The following is an 18,872-nucleotide window of genomic DNA, read 5'->3' on the forward strand; positions in this document are numbered from 1 at the left end:
AGGGGACAGTAAAATAGAAGAAATAATCTAGTTTCAGTGCCTCCCCCCCTTCTCTCTCTCTCTCTCTCTCTCTATAATGTGAGTGAAAACATTACTATACCATCACTGAAGCCTACAGGATACTTAGGGTCTGTTCACACACGCATGATCATTTAATGGCAATGCTCTGGCATGATGATGTCTGTTCTAGGAAGTGATGTGATCATCACACAAGGCTGGGGAGCACGCACAATTCACAGCAGGCAGATTTGGGCCACAAGGGATCCTGCTTTGGCCTGCAGGGCCCAAATCAGCCCACTGCAAAGCACAGGCATACTCTCAGGGCAGCCAGATGACATCAGTGACATCACGGCAGCAGCCCCTGGAGCGTACCTTGAAGGCTCATTCACTGACTTTCCCCCTTCGGGGTGATAGGTGAGAGTGGGGGATCCCCCACCAAGGGGAAACGGATCCCTAATTGTGTCTGAGGTTGTGGAAATCAAATGGGTCATATTGCTTCTGTCTTTGAGGGACTTACATGCACATTATATTTAACTCCAGATTTCTTGATTGTCAAGGAATGCATGTGGTGGGGGGTGGGGGGAAGGGTGGGAGAAGGGCCCCTGAGGGTGAGGGTGGCATTTGGCATGCAAAATGCCACCCCTGGCAAGACAAGCCTCTCCCAGCTGTCAGTGGTAGAGATGAGAGCAGAGCACCCACTTGGGGAGGCCATGAAATGGCCCCCCCAAGTGGGAGCAGGCTGAGCCTTGGTGGGGGGATGGGAGGAAGGGTGGGAGAAGGGCCCCAGAGGGTTGGGGGGGGATTTTGTTGCAGTGGTTCCCCCCCATTAAGTCATGTTATGGAGGGAGAGTTGTATTAGGCTGGTAGTTATTATGATCATCTTCTGTTTCCATGCCCTGTTGTGCCCGCTCACTATGTGACCTGTTGTAATGTTCAAAACTTTACTGTTTGTCCATTTCAAAAAAAAAATTGTGTTTAAGATTCTCTGATGTGTAGTTAATTGTGTTGTGTTGTGCTATGAGGGACAATAAGTGTAATATGTTGTGATTTGTTGACCACTTGTAATTTGAAAATGAGAAAATAAAGGTTTTTTAAACTTAATGATTGTGTGTCTGTGTTCCCTTCTTTGATGGGAGGTTGGTTCCCAGCATGGGGAACAATGGGGCAGGCTGGCCAGCCTTCTCTGCGGGTGGTGGGGGGGGTCAGGGGGGTGGTTGTCTGTGTGCCAGGGCAGGTGCTCTTTCCCAGGGACGATTTGGCACTGCCACCATTGTGGCACCCCTTGTCTGTGCAGAACTGCCCTGGGAAAGAGAGTTTAGGGGTTCCCAAAAGGGGAGGGCAGGCCAGCCTGTTCCTGGGGTTATGGTGGGTGTGGGGCAGATGGGGGTTGATTTGGGTCTGTGAGGGGCTACTGGGGGGATTTGGGTCTGTGTGTGGCAGCTGGGGGGGAATTGGGTTTGTGTGGGGCTGTGAAGGGTGGACTTTAGGGGCTGAGAGCACCTACTTGGGGAGGCCATGAAATGGCCCCCCCAAGTGGGAGCAGGCTGAGCCTTGGTGGGGGGTGGGAGGAGGGGTGGGAGAAGGGCCCCAGAGGGTTGGGGGGCATTTTGCATGCAAAATGCCACCCCTGGCAACACAAGCCTCCCCCAGCTGTCAGTGGTAGAGATTAGAGCACCTACTTGGGGAGGCCATGAAATGGCCCCCCCAAGTGGGAGCAGGCTGAGCCTTGGTGGGGGGTGGGAGGAGGGGTGGGAGAAGGGCCCCTGAGGGCTGGGGGGCATTTTGCATGCAAAATGCCACCCCTGGCAAAGGAAGCCTGCTTCTTCATTTTTTCCCCATAGGAAATAATGAAGAAGATGCTCCTTTATGGGAGGATGGGGGGACCTGCTTTGGGGGGCCATAACATGGCCCCCCAAAGTCCAATCTGTCTGAAACTTGGGTGGTTGTTAGAGAAGGGTTAGAGGAAGGTCCCCACCAATTTTGGGCTTATTTGGTGGGAAAATGCCTCCTCCAGGCGTCCTGAAAGACGGAGGCATTTTCCCAGCAAAAAAACCCGAAAGAATCCCGAAAGAATGCCGAAATAATGCCGAATCCCGAATCCCGAAAGAGATTCTTGTTTCGGCTTTCGGCTAATGCCGGTAGAGAATCTTGTTTCGGGTAATCCCGAAACAAGAAAGCCGAAAGTTTTTTCCTTGCACACCCCTATTCACGAATCAAAAAATGGCCCAGTTCATGACGAACTTTGCTTTGTATTTTGGTTTGTGCCCATCTCTTACCAGGATTACAGAGGCCTGAATACAACTTAGCTGTTAACCTCATTGCATGATCTTGTGCCAATCAACTGCTCCCGGCCTTGTCTTTCAGAGTTGTCATGAGGCTAAAATGAAAGCACAGAGAGCCACGTACAATTTCTTGGCTCCTTGGAAGAAAAGCAAGATTAAAAAAAGAAAATAAGTAACAGATAATGTAATAGAACTGTGCTCGCATCATGATTCCATGAGCATCATTAACATCAGGATTAAACACAATGTACTATAGATGTTACTTATCGCCCACACTGACTCCAGAAACAAAGGTAAGTATGAATTGTACCTTAATCAACAGGATAGCAATGTGTGGATAATGAAGCTAATGTTGAAAATATCTCTCTTTCAGTCTCTCCCAGCATGAGAGATTGCTGGCTTTAAGATTAGCGGGATGAATTTTCTCTCACTGTGCATGCTTTTTCATTAGGCTGGAGTAATTGTATCTTGTCTCTTTGTGGACTGGCAACACTTGGAAAATATAACAATGCATCTCGGGTGTGCTGGTTCATTAAGCCTGAAGAACATTTAACTCCTTCTAGAACACAGCCGGCTTCTGAAACCTGAATACTAAGCCTCATTTCAGCAGCAAAATACCCATGTCAGGAAACGCCGGCCGCGAGATTGTGTACAAAAATAAGAAGCAACGATTCTCACAAACCTGGAAACAAAGTGCCTAAATTGTTCTCGGAAGGGGGTGAAACGCTCAGATCAGGAACAACACAATACATGAAAGTGAGGCTGCATGAGAGATGACGTTTAAAAGGCCGAAAGAAGTATTAGCTGGGCTGTGAATTGAAATGTTTTCACGGCTCCGGAGTGACAAAGATTTTAGACAGAGAGAGAGAGAGAGAGAGAGAGAGAGGGCTCACTATGAGGGGGAACGCACCGGAATGCAGTTCTGGCAGTTCCCCAAAGAAGTCACATCTCAGGTGGCCCCGCCCTCCTGACTCTCAGCCATTTGGGGCTCGTTTTAGCCTGGATTGGGGCTGAAACAGCCCAGATCGGGCCTCTGACGGGTGGTGGATCACTCTCCCACTCAGCAGTGGCTCGATCCTGGCCGTTTTGGGCCCCTTTTCGGCCATTTTCAGCCCCTTTTTGCCATTTTGGGCCCAATTTTGGCCCTGAATGGCCAGGATTGGGTCCAAAACAGCCAGGGTAAGTGATTTCAGGGGGTGTGGCATATGCAAATCAGTTATGCCAATGACACAATTCTGGTGATAGCAAGGGGTGTGGCATATGCTAATAAGTTATACTAATGCTAATGAGTTCCTCCAGATCTTTTTCTACAAAATGACCCCTGGATGGATGGATGGATGGATATTCCTATTTGCTTCACAAAAGAATAGGCTCTTTTCATATCATTCTCTCTCTCTCTTCCACACACACACACACACAGAGAAACCTGAAACATCGCCATGAAAACCATAAAGAATACTTGTTTGCAAGGCAGTGAAACTGAATAGAAATTGTCTAGAATAAACACAACCTCATAGGAAAGATGAGCATCCAAGATAAAAGCATAAACAGCAAGACCACATTTGGAATATTTCCTACTTTTTAAAAAATGTTATCCCATAATATTCAATGATTAGTACATATGCAGAAGGACAACTTAAACCACATTACAGGTGTTAATATTATTGCTTTATTATTACAGCACCAGAGTAACATATTTTTTTTAAAAAAACAACAACTATATTCTAGAAGAGTAGATTGGGTATTTCAATAAAAACAATGTAATACTGTGGCAACAGCAAGAGTATAACGTATGTTGTTGCATGAAGTTCCACAGGACACAACCCCCACTGTCAGATGTTAGAAAGAACCCAACAAAGTTTATTAATGGCTTATGATGGTTTTATTAATTTTTATGTGCTACCTCATTGAAATTTAGGTTGAGAGGAATAAATATTTTCAATAAACACACTACAATAGACGTTGCAAGAAACTGAAGTTCTTATTTAGCCATGCAGGGAGGCAGAAAAGGAAGAGGGACAGGAAGAGTATGTTTTATTTTTCAAGGTTAACTAGCATTTAAGAAACAGAGGCCCTTTTCGCACTGCTTACCTGCTGCTGCAACTAGACATGGGCACGAACCAAAAAAAATTACAGAACCAGTGGATCGTGGTTTGGTGCAGACCACGATCCCGAATTCCCGAACAGCAATGAACATGTCCCATTCCCGAACCCAGATCGTGGATCGTGAAACCCAGCCTGGGAACCCATGGCTATTTATAAGCATAGGTCCCATTCAGCAACACAGGAGGTCTGTGTTTGGCCGTCAGAGCTGCCTATCAGGGTTTTCAGGGATGAGATTGGAGTGCCCATGGCTACAGAACACCCCCTTCCCCCTCCCTCCCCTGGGTGTCTTCTCCCAGCTGGTGACTGCTTTGCTGCTCCATGGTTGGAAGGAAGCCCTGCTGACCAAGGAAAGCTGGGCTTCCATTCGGGTTTCCAGGGTGACAGAAGGAGGGCAAACACAGCTCAGGCATTCCCCTGGCTCCATTGCCAGGGGAATAGATTGCTGGCGCCTGAGTGTCTGGATCCCCGAATCGAGCCCGAACGCCACAATCCAGCCTCTCCTGACTGCTGGATCGTTGGCCGTGGACGATCACAATCCGCCGGGTCATGATCGTGCGATCGCCATTTTTGTGGGTTTTTTACGTTCATAATGCGGATCATGCCCATCTCTAGCCATAGCAACGCAAAATATCGCACTAAAAACGCAGATCCTCGCATTTTCTCGCATGAGATTTGTGCGGCGTCATGCAAATCCCGCGTGAGAAAACGCGATGGCCCGCATTTTTTGCGTGATATTTCGCATTGTTGCAGCAGCAGGCAAGCAGTGTGAAAAGGGCCAGAGTTCATGCAAGCCCTCAGGAGCAGCCTTTGTAAGGTTGGTTCACACAAAACCACTAATTTCCCTCATGCAACAACGCCACAGAAAAACAACTTACGCCGGACCTTTCCGTAACTGATGAACTTAACAGGACTTTGGCCATTTTCAGAAATACATATCTATTGGACACATGCATAAAATTGGTTACACGCTTCCTTTGCCATCTCACTCTAAAAGGCCCTGCCTTTTAGAGCCTAGAGCGCACTGCCCTTAGTTTGAGCAGTGATTAGATATTTCACAATCAGACATTCAGCTTTCTAAAGTCCAAGTCAATTTTAAATGTGTTTTGGCTCCGGTTTCAGCTTCAGGGAGTCACAGGAGCTACAGACACTGCAAGACCTATGCTGTTGATCCTGTCCAGGTCTGTACTGGCTAGGGTTGCCAGGCAACCAGTGGAAGATCTGGGGGCGGCGACAAGGGAGCAGACATAGAATTTTTGGCGATGCCTAGAGCTACCCTTTGTCACTACCAGGTTGAACCCAGAAGTGGTACAGTGAGGCCTACCGCTGACTAGGGTTGCCAGATGGCATAGTAAAAAACACCAGACGTTCCTGATTGGGCTTCTTCTGGGCTCTTCTTCTTGGGCTCAGCACAATGACATCACTTCCTGATGTACAGGAAGCTAGGTGGGTGAACCACTTCCCTGGTGTGCAGGTGTCTGGGCTGCCTGGAAGCAGGCAGGGGAGGAGGCAGAGGTGGTGCAGGAAGGCATGCCAGTGGCCAGACACTCCTCCCCCATGCACAAAAATACCAGGCATTTCTACGTCCAGTACTTGAACTGTTTCCCCCGGTCAGTCCAAGAAAAAACTGGGGGGGGGGGGAACCAGACACCTGTCGACCCTACTACTGACCCATTCTACTTTTCAGCCATTCAGCACATTGACGCCTTGCCAATAGGAGGGGGAGGTAAGACTGAGTGAGGTGGAGAGCTTTCTTCTCTGGCCCATGCAAACTCTGCTTAAGGACCATCATCCCATTTCTCCATACCCAACCCACAGTCTTCTTGTCCATTCTCTTGGTCGCTCTGAGCTACTTGCCTTTCTAGAAGGCTATTTCTTTCCTTTACAGCTGGCTCAAAGGTCTGGGAAGGAATTTTAAGGAACTCCTGGTTAACTCCTGACTGAGAAGAACCTTCCTTCTTCATAGACTTCACAGAATACAGTTCAGTTTACCATCACTGCTCTATGTCCCAGCTCTTTCACGTAATAATGCTTTATTGGGTCAACCACGGTATGGCACTTGGGAACTGAGCAGGTTACATACTCTGGGGACGACTTGGGGAGGGGTAGACCTCTTAGCGTTCCTCATTTAGCAAAGGACTCCAAGGGCATGGTGGTAAATGGACAATGGCTCTTCCACTTCAGAATGAATATGCAGCCAGTAGTTCTTCCTTTCATGCCAGATTTGCTCAAGACTGCCAAGAATCACCACAGACCCCCCCCAAACAAAAGCCCCCTCTGGGAGTCCCCTCATACCCCAGCCAAATAGCATAGAACAGCAACTTGTCTAGCTTACTAAGAGCTCTGTGAGAATAGGGCTCCCTAAATTTTGTCACCTTAATTTTTCCTCTCTCAGAAGACCTGGTCTTGGTCCCTGAAGTCTTCCACCACTCAACAACGATCACGGTATCTGCAAACTTTGCACCCAGCAACACCCCATATTTTTGGAAACTTTAGCACTTTTTCCCAAGCTCGCTTTTGATCTCCAGATAAAACTCATGGCAAAACAGGGGAACAACAAGGTCAACATGTTGAATACATATGATGGGCGGATGTCCCAAAATCCACTTGCCATTGGAGCCCTTTCCCATCTTTTATTCCATATTACATTTCCAGATGAGTTCCAAGGTTACCAGGGCCATTTCTATACTACTCACCTTCATCTGAAACGCTGCGGAATGTCGTGAAAAAACTGTGGACGATAGCGTCTTCTCGCACGAGTTTTGCACAGCATCACACAAAACTCGCACGAGAAGACGCTATCTTCCACATTTTTTTCGTGACATTCCGCAGCGTTCCGGATGAAGGTGAGTAGTGTGGAAACGGCCCAGGTTCAAAACATAGGAGATTCTCTTTCCTTTTGCCAGATATAGTCGAATGCAATGCAAAGCATCTGTCCACCCAGATTATTCACTTTGCAGAGTCTATATTAGCAAAGAATCCATCATTTGTGATTAATATTACATGTTCTAATTCATTTTACATGGCACATTTGGTATCCTTTCTTTAATGCAGAAGCACTCACATTCATCTTCATGAAATGAAACTGTAAATGCAGAGAGGCTCTTGCTGAGGACTCGAATCCCTTTCTGATTGCACTCACAGTGTCTGAGGCAATATTTTAACAGGCACCATCAAGTCCAAGGGTAAGGTGTCACCCTAGCAACTTTTCTTTTGTGCAAGTAGAACTCCTATTTCAACGGGAATCTAAATATCTCTCATCTAGACACTGGGTTGTCATGGGATAGCATCCCTGGGTCAAATATCTCATCTTCGGTTGTACCATTTAGAAGGTACAACCTGCTCACCAGAGAACACCCCGATGGATACGGAGACTCCCTAGGGTTGCAGCTTCACATTGTTGAATGTACCACAGAAAACATTTGAAAATGGATTGTCTCGTCTGCACAGGAAAATCCAGTTGTAAATGGTTGCTACAGCACAGCTGTAGTGCAATAACTGAGGCTATTTGGATGCAGTCTAGGTAATGTCCCTCTGTTATACTTGAAGCAAAACATGGTGCATATGACCCATGGACACACTAAATATCACTGACATTCTTAAACACAGAGTGGAACTAAGCTAAAGCTGCAGAGCTTCTTATAAGCTTTTGTTAAAATAATCCATTTTCTGCTAGGAAAACACAATTGCCCACTGTCTGATATTAATGCAATTTAAGAAACCAACAACATTAATAGCCAATGCAACAGACATCAAGTTTGGTTCACTTATGACCATCTACTGGAAAAGGTATTGAGCGAGAGGCTTGGCAAGTGCACAACATCAACTAAAATTCAGTACTGCAGTGTGTATGGCGAAGAAACGTTGCATGCTAGTGGGCTGATTTATCGGAAGGAAATCCCACTGCATTCCGTGGCACCTACTCACTAGTAATTATGCTTAGCATTCTTGCCTTAAAATACTCTCACTTCATTTGTTTGCACTTCCTATATGCCCATCCTCTGTCCTGGAAGACAATCTGGATGCTGTGTGCACAACAACGTGACATTTGCGATCATCAAAAGATTTGAATCCCAAACTTCTGAGGCTGGAATTCATAGCAGCTTGTGAGGGAGCTTCCATGGGTGCACTGCAGAAGTGGTGTTTTTTTTTAACGGCATTAGCCCACTATATCACCCGGCAAACTATTCCAGAATCTTTAGAAGCAGCCTCCAAAACAGGCGGCTGAAATTATAAAGGAAACCAGGGAAGCACTGGGGAGCACTTGCACGTTTCCAGAAGCAATTCTGGATTTTGTAAAGTATCAGTTCTGAGGCTATTGGCCTCTTTACTTAGACTTTCTGCACCCCTAATATATGAACAGGGTTTCCAGCTGAGGAACTATTTGCATTAAAAGAGGCTGCTTTCCATAATACATATCGAAAGAACCATATTCATAAGCTGAAAGAGAGATCTTAAAAGGGGGGGGGGTTCCTTCCATCACTTGTGGAAGTACCTTTAATAACCACAACACATAAAATAATTATATTGGAATGCAAAATTAATAAATGAACTGACAACAGAATGATCTTTCCGGTATGCTGGCTGGCTTTGCGGCTGCTCTCTTTCTCTCTTCCCACATTTTGCTAATCAATGCCATCAGCCACGATTGTCACATGGGGACATTTTATGCAACTTCCTATGCTGTCCAATACACAGATGTATCACATACACACACAGTCTTGTGCCAAAAGAGAGGAACGGTCACCAGTCCGGGGGGGACAGGGAGGAGGAGTCAGAGCTGGTTCGCACAACTCACCAGAGTTGGGGTCAGAGTTGCCATCGGCTTCGGTCCTCTTGTCCGGTGAGGCCTGGTCGTAGAATTCGTCCTGCGGCTGAACCAGAGGGAGAGGGTGTGAGATCAGGGTACCACTACCCACAGGCTCATGATCTCCTAGACCACTGTCACTGCAGCTTTCTTGCGAGCCATCGGGGAGGTGAAACGTAACACGGCGCTGGGACTACAAAGAAGAGCACAGGACACGCGGATTAGTGCTCTTCTTTCAGCTATGACCACTTTTGTTTAAATATATATATTATATCCCTTCTCTCTCTTAAAATTGCTTTCAAGATATTTTTCCTCCTCGCCACGTACCAACCCAGGAAAGAAGGCAAGAGTCTATCACAAGGAACTTCGCGTACACTCCAACTGTACTTATTTAATATTTGTAACAATCGATAGGAATAAAATTTGTTTGTGTGTTGTTATGTGCTGTCCAGTCGCCTCCAACCTATGGCGACACTATGAATGAAAGACCTTCAAAACATCCTAACAGACTTGCTCACATCTTGAAAACTGGAGGACATGGCTTCTTTTATTGAGCCAAGCCATCTCTTGGGTTTTCCTCTTTTCCTACTGCCTTCTACTTTTCCTAGCATTATTGACTTTTCCAGAAAGTCTTGTCTTCTCACTATAGTTAGGACAGAATATGGAGAATCAGGGCCAAGCTACACATGACGAATGACACTTGAACAGCAAGTGTATTTCTCCCTGTTCACTTGCCCTCCACTAAATCCACTTGCCGTTCAAGTGTCATTCATCATGTGTAGCTTGGCCCACAGAATGGTTTCCAATTAGCAAAGGAATAACATTTATGCCTATTTAATAGGAATAGATTCTGTTTTCTATCTTTGTGTAAAAGGCAGCTACTGTATACTGAATTTGGACCTAATATCATTTTACTTGCCAAATGTACTTGTCGTTCAGCCTGGGCCATTTCCACACTACTCACCTTCATCCGGAACGTTGCGGAATGTCACGAAAAAAAGCGGAAGATAGCGTCTTCTCATGCAAGTTTTGCATGGTGTGGTGCAAAACTCATGTGAGAAGATGCTATCTTCCGCTTTTTTTCGTGACGTTCCGCAGTGTTCCGGATGAAGGTGAGTAGTGTGAAAATGGCCCTAGGTTACATGTACATATGGTGAAGTTCCTTCTCTCTCCAGCAGTAGCATTTAGTAACACAGTGCAATCCTAAAAAGAGTTACTCCAGTCTAAGCCCATGGATTTCAGTGTGCTTACTCTGGAGAAACTCTTCTTGGGATTGCACCGCTAGTCATGCTACATGGATTAGGGAGGTCACATAATGAGTTTCCTGTCTTAAACTCAAGACATAGGCCATTTCCACATGGCTTACCTTATTCTGCAAAATAGCAAAATCTCGAGCAAAATCTCGCAAGAAGACGCTGTTATCGCGCGAGAAGACGCTGTTGTCGCATCTTCTCACGAGATTTTGCACGAGATTTCGCTATTTTGCAGAATAAGGTAAGCCGTGTGGAAACAGCCATACTTGGTGACTGCAGAAAGGTTCAGAGAAATTTACAATGAGATGGCATGCCCCAGTTCTACAAAAGAAGATATGACTGCCGGTGGGAGGAGTTGAAGTTCAGGATAATGGCATCTACACCAGGAATAATATTGTGCACCTCACTAGGGAATTTACTTGTGTAAATTGACATTGGTGATATTTCACATGATAAAACAAACAAAAAAATTGATGCAGGAGACCAAAATGTGAAAGCATTTTTCTATAGTCTTGAGGTTAGTATTTCACCAGATCTTCAACAGCATACACAGTCATCTACAACTGTACCATACTATTCCCTCCCCCATCCAGCTAATGTCTAAAACTTGGTGCTTTCTGTTTGGGTATACAACATAAACACTTTAAAACACTTATACAACATAAACACTTTAAAAAGCACTCCTCTTATTCCCTATGCAGCTCTAGCATCAGTATTATAGGTGGCCAGGTAGTACGGCAAAGAATGACGGCTATGAAGAGTAAATTGCAACCCTATTGGGATTCAAGTATCTCTGAATTTTAGAGAGCCCAAATTTTCGTTGTTTTAAAACAAGGGGAACTCCCACTGAGTTTTAATATCTAGGATTTCAGAGTGATCTAAAGACAGTCTTGACATTATTATACTATATAATTAAGGCATTTGAATTAACTTTTCACTCACTTATCATTAGTGGCAAAGAAACAGCATGGATCCAATTCTTGCCTTGTTGCAGCAATATCAGTGCTATGACTTATACCATAGTTTTGGTTTTTAAAGTCATGTCAATATAACATCCAAAATATATTAATGTAGCCATGTGAATCCAGGACAGTACTGAACAGAGTTACAGCCAAATCCATTTTTTAAGTCAATGGGCTTAAAAGACTGTCACCTTGGTTGTTTTCACACTCTTTAACATGTTGTGAAACTCACGGAACGAGGTCATCTTTATGGCACCATTTCTGATGTCATCGCGCCACAAAAACGGAATCATGACAGGGTGACGTCAGAAATCACGCCCTGAAGATGCCCTCGTTCTGTGAATTTTGCACGATGTTAAAGAGTGTGAAAATGGCCCTTATTAAGGATTAGACGGATAGTGGCTGTGTGCTAAATGTCTTTACAGTGACCTACCTTACAGGGCTGCTTGTAAAAATTACTGATACTATGGACCTTAAGTGCCTTGAATAATAATAAAAAAATACTACATAAAAAGTGTCTTTTTAAGTTTACCATATATGGCCCCAAATTAATGACACACAAGAGCATTCAAAGTAGCTGGCACTGAATAGTGGAGACTCTCCAAAGTCTGAGCATATGTCAAAAGCAACATAATCCCTTTAATAATAATAATAATAATAATAATAATAATAATAATAATAATAATAATAATAATAAATTGATGTTTATGGGCCAGAATTAACGGGTTGGATAGCAACAGCAATAACAACAACATTCTATTTATATTCCACCCTTCAGGACAACTTAACATCTACTCAGAGTGGTTTACAAAGTGTATTATCCACATGACAATCAACCTGTGAGGTGGGTGAGGCTGAGGGCCAAATTACAAATGACAAATGACACTTGAACAGCAAGTGTATTCCTCCCTGTTCACTTGCCCTCCACTTGCTCTCCACTCAATCCACTTGCCATTCAAGTGCCATTCGTCACTTGTAGCTTGGCCCTGAGAGAGCTCCTAGAAGCTGTGACTGACCCAAGGTCACCCAGCTTGCTTCCAGTGGAGGAGTGGAAAATCAAACCCGGTTCTCCTGATTAGAGTCCTGCTGCTCTTAACCACTACACCAAACTAGAGAAGGATGCTTTAATTTAGTGACATTAGACTTTTATGACTAAGGGCCAAGCTACACATGACGAATGACACTTGAAAGGCAAGTGGATTGAGCGGAGGGCAAGTGAACAGGGAGAAATACACTTGCGGTTCAAGTGTCATTCGTCACGTGTAGCTTGGCCCTAACTTAAATTACCCAACCAAGGATGGAATAGTTTACGAATCAAATGAACATATAAAAAAATAGACACATAAACCACAGAGCATTAACTAGTGGAAATCAAATTATGGTTTAGTTGACACAGAGATCCAGCATATTAAGATACTAAACCATGAGTACTCTTGAAGTGTCTTGACAATTTGTCGAAACCCATGAACTTCATATCCTAATAAATATATCTGCTTTAACTGTACAGCCTAGAAAGATCTTATAGGAGCTAGGCTGGGTTTGTCTGTCTTTTTTTTTCCTCCCTAAGAAGCTAAATGTAATTTAATTACTATAGCAACTATAACACCTTAAAACATGTGAAATAACAAAACAAAAATGCTACTGTCTTCTGGAGGAATATTCCTAATTTTGTTGTTCAGGCAGAGATCCATTTTATGTGGCTTGTCACTGCATATTAGATTTCAAGAAAAGATAGGGTTTTTATTATTGAATATTATGAATATTTAAACAGATGTTCCTTAACTTATCTTTTTCAACCTGTACCATTTCCTCGGGGTTGTGTCAACTTCTCTGATTGTACACGGTGCAGAAATAATTATGTACACATTCTTTAATACAGTACACGTAATATTCCTCAATATACTTGAAACACTGGAAGGTTACAGATCATAGGAAAGTGATCTCACCATAGCCCCTAGAACAACTTCACACATTACATTTTTAGATAGATGGCAAAGATGTTTCATGGGTGCTTCCAGTTCCTAAGAGGTCAACAATTCCAATTCAGTTCATCTGGCAAACAAGGTGGTAGTCATGAACTGATCATGGTATAGGCTGCAATCCTAAGTATACTTGCCTGGCCGTAGGCCCCACTGAATAACACAATTCTTACTGCTGAGCAATCCTGTTTCCACTTGCTCAGTCTAATTTTGTTCACTAGTTAAGAATAAACACATGTACAATATGTGTACATGGTACATTTGATTTTTTAAATACATGCACTGAGTGATTCGAGGGTTGCCTAGCAATGCCTGGAAACCTGCAGGAGTCTGGTGGGGGATGTGTAGGCACCCTCGGTGATGCGAGACATCACTCTATGGCAAAAACCATAGAATTTCCAGCAATTCCTAGAAACGATGGTTGTTGTGGGTTTTCCGGGCTGTATTGCCGTGGTCTTGGCATTGTAGTTCCTGACGTTTCACCAGCAGCTGTGGCTGGCATCTTCAGATGTGTAGCACCAAAAGACAGAGATCTCTCAATGTCACAGTGTGGAAAAGATGTTGGCAGGTCATTTATATCTACTTAGGAGGGGTGGGGTTGAGCTGAGTCATCCTGTAAGAGTTTCCCAGGGTGTGGAATGCTAATGGCGGGAGGCTTCACTGTATCCTGAGGAGGATCTTTTGCATATGGATTGCTACTTGATATGCTAATCTTCTCTGCAGGGCTATTGTCTGGTATAGAGTGTTTTGTTAGCCTGGTGTTTTTCAGAAGATGCCTCTGAAGATGCCAGCTACAGCTGCTGGCGAAACGTCAGGAACTACAATGGCAAGACCACGGCAATACAGCCCGGAAAACCCACAACAACCATTGTTCTCCGACCGTGAAAGCCTTTGACAATACAATTCCTAGAAAGGTGTGATGTCGCTTCTGGGTTTTCCCTGGAGGTGGCATCATTCCATTGACATGAAAGTTATTTTTTGTTTGTTTATTTTTTCCCAGTACAGCTCTGAGAAGCAGTAGCAGGAACAGTGGGTTGCCAGAGGAATCTCCTGCCATAGTGGGAGACCTAGCAACCCTGAGTAATTCTCATGTTACTTTCAACACATGTACAGCTGAATGCGAGACACAAACCGTGTATTTATCCAGGTACTAGTCCCTAGTTTCAATTGCAAAGTGAATTATGGTGGCTCTTTGTTAGAAACAGATATACATACAGGATACATGTGTGTTCAACTTGAACAGGGCTTAAGACATTCCACGGCGTCATAATAAAAGGATTCTTCTAACATAACATTTCAGGCTATAACTGGAGTGTATCGTTTTTCAATTCTGCCCCTAAGGGGAGAAAAACCAGTGGACAAATAAAGGGAAATATGTTCAGTTCACTGGACCTTAAAATGCCATTTTTTTTACGTTTGGGGTTTGTTTGTTTTTTTTGTGGGACGGGGGGGGATGCTTGGATTTGAGCAAAGAGCATCCAAAAATTATATTCTGCATCTGCAGCATGAAATAGTGAAGTCCTGGTAAGGCATGACCTCCTAATTTTACCAAGATTACAAATTAGCCATGCCTTTTGAATAAATCAGGAGGAATGGCAAAAATAGGTAAAATGAGGACCATAGAAACAGATTTTCTCCTTTAAAGTACTATATACATATACATGTATGTATGTATGTATGTATGTATGTATGTATGTATGTATGTATGTATGTATGTATGTTAGTTAGTTAGTTAGTTAGTTAGTTAGTTAGTTAGTTAGTTAGTTAGTTAGTTCCTTGAGGCAAAAAGTTAGCATATTAACAACAAAGGACATAATTTCCCCCTTTAATATGGAGTATCCTTCCCCTCTCCCCCTTTAACAAAGTTTTAGTTCTTTGAGGCTTCAATACTAAGAAAACTTTCCTGGGAGTAAGTTCCACTGAATAGAACAGTATCAGGTGGGTAGCCATGTTGGACTGCAGTAAAACAGCAGGATTTCAGTCCAGGGGCACCTAAGAGACCAACTAGATTTTCAGGGCATAAGCTTTCAAGAATCATACATCCTAAAGAAGGGAGTTTTGACTCTTGAAAGCTTATGCCCTGGAAATCTAGTTGGTCTCTAAGGTGCCTTTGGACTGAAATCTGCTGAATAAAATGGGGCTTACTTGTTCAGAATTTCTCTCTTAATCCCAATTTCTCTTAGCACATCAGGAACAAGTTCGCTGTAGAAAGGTAACATTGTGTTATTTTGTATTTTACTCTGACTACACAATTAAAAGGAAGTCCTTTTTCTCCCTTCTCCTTAATAAAACTCCTAGTATTTATCTACATTTGTCTTGACTTAAAACTGAAATACATTTCCTCCTAACAAGCAAATAAAGTTGTACAATTTAATCTAATCTAACTCCTTGCTTTATCATACACAACTAGGGAATCAGCTACTGCTAATAATTTCCACATTTTTGCTGTTTAAAAAATCTGGATTTGTGTGTCTAAAGCTTAGGAAATCAATTCCAGTCTTATGTTTAGGTAAAATTAGCACTGGGCAAAAGTGGCCAAGATCCTTTGGCACGAAAGCCATTGTATCAGAGAACAGGAAACTGGGAATTGGATTGATTTCTTTATTCATCTGGGAAGGATTTGAGCTAATAGCTTCAAATCCTTCAGAAATGTACCCAGACTGCTAACGTCTAAAACATAATAATTACGAGGATTTTCTCCCAGTAATTATTATGTTTTACAATGTAGCAACATTGGTGAAGACAGCATCCAGGGAAATTCAGTGCCTCTGGTGCTTGGATGTGGGCCCACCCTGTCAAGGCTGCATTTTTAAGAAATCTCACATTTGAAAATAAGGATGGGATCCTGGATACGGTATTCAGACATCACAACGACATGCACTCATTTCTGTTATGCCTGGTCTACACCTGCAGCAGAATGTGATCACAGAGTGCTCAAGCAAAAGAATGGGCCCTATCATTTTTGTCCGAAACAAGGAAAACCATTGTTGTAGAAATAGCTTATGTGGCAAATTGGGGCCTTTCCTCCCCCTGGAAGACCCCACTCTGCCTACCCCTTTCCGCCTCTGGCCAGGCACCTGAAGGGGCTGTCTCTCTTTCCTGTCTCCTGGTAGTTGCTGCCACCACTGTCCCTGTATGGGGTCCTGGTTAGGCGGGACAGCCTCCTAACCCCCCTCCTCTGCTAGTGGGCCCAAGCAGTTGGGAGACTGAGGGCCAAGCTACACATGACGAATGGCACTTGAACGGCAAGTGGATTGAGCGGAGGGCAAGTGAAGGGAGCGGAGGGAGAAATACACTTGCTGTTCAAGTGTCATTCGTCATGTGTAGCTTGGCCCTATGTGGAACAGAAGAGCTTCCTTCCTTCATAAATTCCAAAACTCATTTATTTAACTTCTAACTATACACAGGCAAATATACAGTGAACGGAAGGAATAATAAAATATAAACAGAAACTCTTAGGGCCAAGCTACACATGACGAATGACACTTGAACGGCAAGTGGATTGAGTGGAGGGCAAGTGAACAGGGAGAAATACACTTGCCATTCAAGTGTCATTCGTCATGTGTAGCTTGGCCCTTACTCTCTCTCCGTCATGCCCTAATTAGATATTGTGTAGGGCAGGCCCGATACTTTGGTACCTGGGGTTACACTAGATCTACCTCTCCCCTCAGAGCCATCTCCCCCTCAACTCCCGCCACCAACTGTCACCTTCCAACTCCCCTCCACCAACTGACTCGCTCCCCCTTCAATCACATTCTACTCCAGAACTGGCCCCTCCCCTCTGCAGCCCATAGAAAGTAAACTCCACAAACAGAATGGTGTTTCTCCATAGCTTACATTAAGAAATTCCTCAGAAACAGATAAACTGATCTTTCTTCTCTCAGATACTCGTCCATTTGTCTCATATAGAGCGTCGCTGGCCCTTTCCACATGCTCTTATAGGGGTGTCCCACACACAGAACACTGGTGGCTTTTCCCAGGAAACCAGACGTCTCCAGGTGGGGCTCAGAGATCTCTAGGAATTACAAGTGATCTCCAGAGTCCAGACTACAGAGATCAGTTGCCATGGAGGAAATGGCTGGTTTGGAGGGTGACGTCTATGGTATTATACCCCACTGAGGTCCCTCTTCAAACTCTTTCCTCCCCTGGCTACACCTCTAAGCCTTCTGGAACTTCCTAACTCAGAATTGGCAACTGTAGCACCATCGAGCAACCCTGTCTTTTAGAAATTGTTTTATTTATTTATTGATGTTTGTATCTGGTTTTAAAGTAATCTGTTTATATATTTTATGTTTGTTGTAATCCGCTCTGAGCCCGTTCGTGGGGAGAGTGGATTAGGAATATAATAAATAATAATTATAGACTTCAAGACCCATCAGTTTCAGTGACAGACAATTAAGGATGTTTTCCCAATGACACCAATGGGGCTTGAAAGTCTTAATGGCTACTGCGTCCTGCATTTACATTTGCTTACCTATCCTTTTCTTCCAGTGGAACAAAACAAACAAAAATAGTATACTAAAAAGTCATTTTAAAATATTATATATTATTATAATTATTATTTATTATATTTCTAAACTACTCATCCCACAAACAGGCTCAGAGTGGAAAACAACATATATGAAATACATAAACATTAATTTAAACCCGGATAAAAAACATCAGCATCTCACATATTGCATGAACCGAACAGCAATCTGTGGGGCTGGATGGCCAACTATTAGATGTTAACAGGACAGGGAATAACTGCCCTCCCCCCGCCCATGGCAGGAGGCTGGTTTCTCGGCCCACCTGCCTCAACCATCATATGCCTGGTGGAACATCTCTGTCTTACAGGCCTGGTGGAAAGATAACAATTCTTGCTGAACCCGGTTCTCCACAGGTAGAGAGTTCCACCAGACAGGAGCCAGGGCCAATGAAATAACAGTCAATAATTATTCAATTCCACAAAGCCTTCCAACATGCCTGATACGTAGCAATGGCTTCTATGCTACATGAAATGGGTAGCAACTGATCCCCATAGTTTGGCTTTCCATAGAAGTTTTTTTAAAAAATATCTGTTCTTCTGGTGCGGTTAAATACCAAAAAGGAATTCTTTTTTTTTATACAACAAAGAGGACAGATTTAGTTCTCCCCAGTGGATATTTATAGGTCAAAAGAGAAAGACACAAAGTAGGCAGTGCTTCTTGCCATCTGCAGCAGAGGCTCACGCAAATGTTGCTCTACAAACAAATTATTGCAAATTCATCTAAATGTCACAAGACAGCAAACATGAAGCTATTTCATAATGAGAGTCATATTTATCGATACAAATTGTGGCTATACCCATTTAATTAGTCACAGCACAAAATTACAAATCTTGCCAATGGGAATGCTCTTGTTATATTGCACATTAGAAAAAGGCCCCTGACATTTGATGAGAGAAAGGGAAGTGCAGAGCAAAGAAGAGCCCCAGCCTTTGATACTCTCCTTTCTACTCCATTCTT

This window comes from Eublepharis macularius, chromosome 3, assembly GCF_028583425.1.
Source record: "Eublepharis macularius isolate TG4126 chromosome 3, MPM_Emac_v1.0, whole genome shotgun sequence".
Lineage (NCBI taxonomy): Eukaryota > Metazoa > Chordata > Lepidosauria > Squamata > Eublepharidae > Eublepharis > Eublepharis macularius.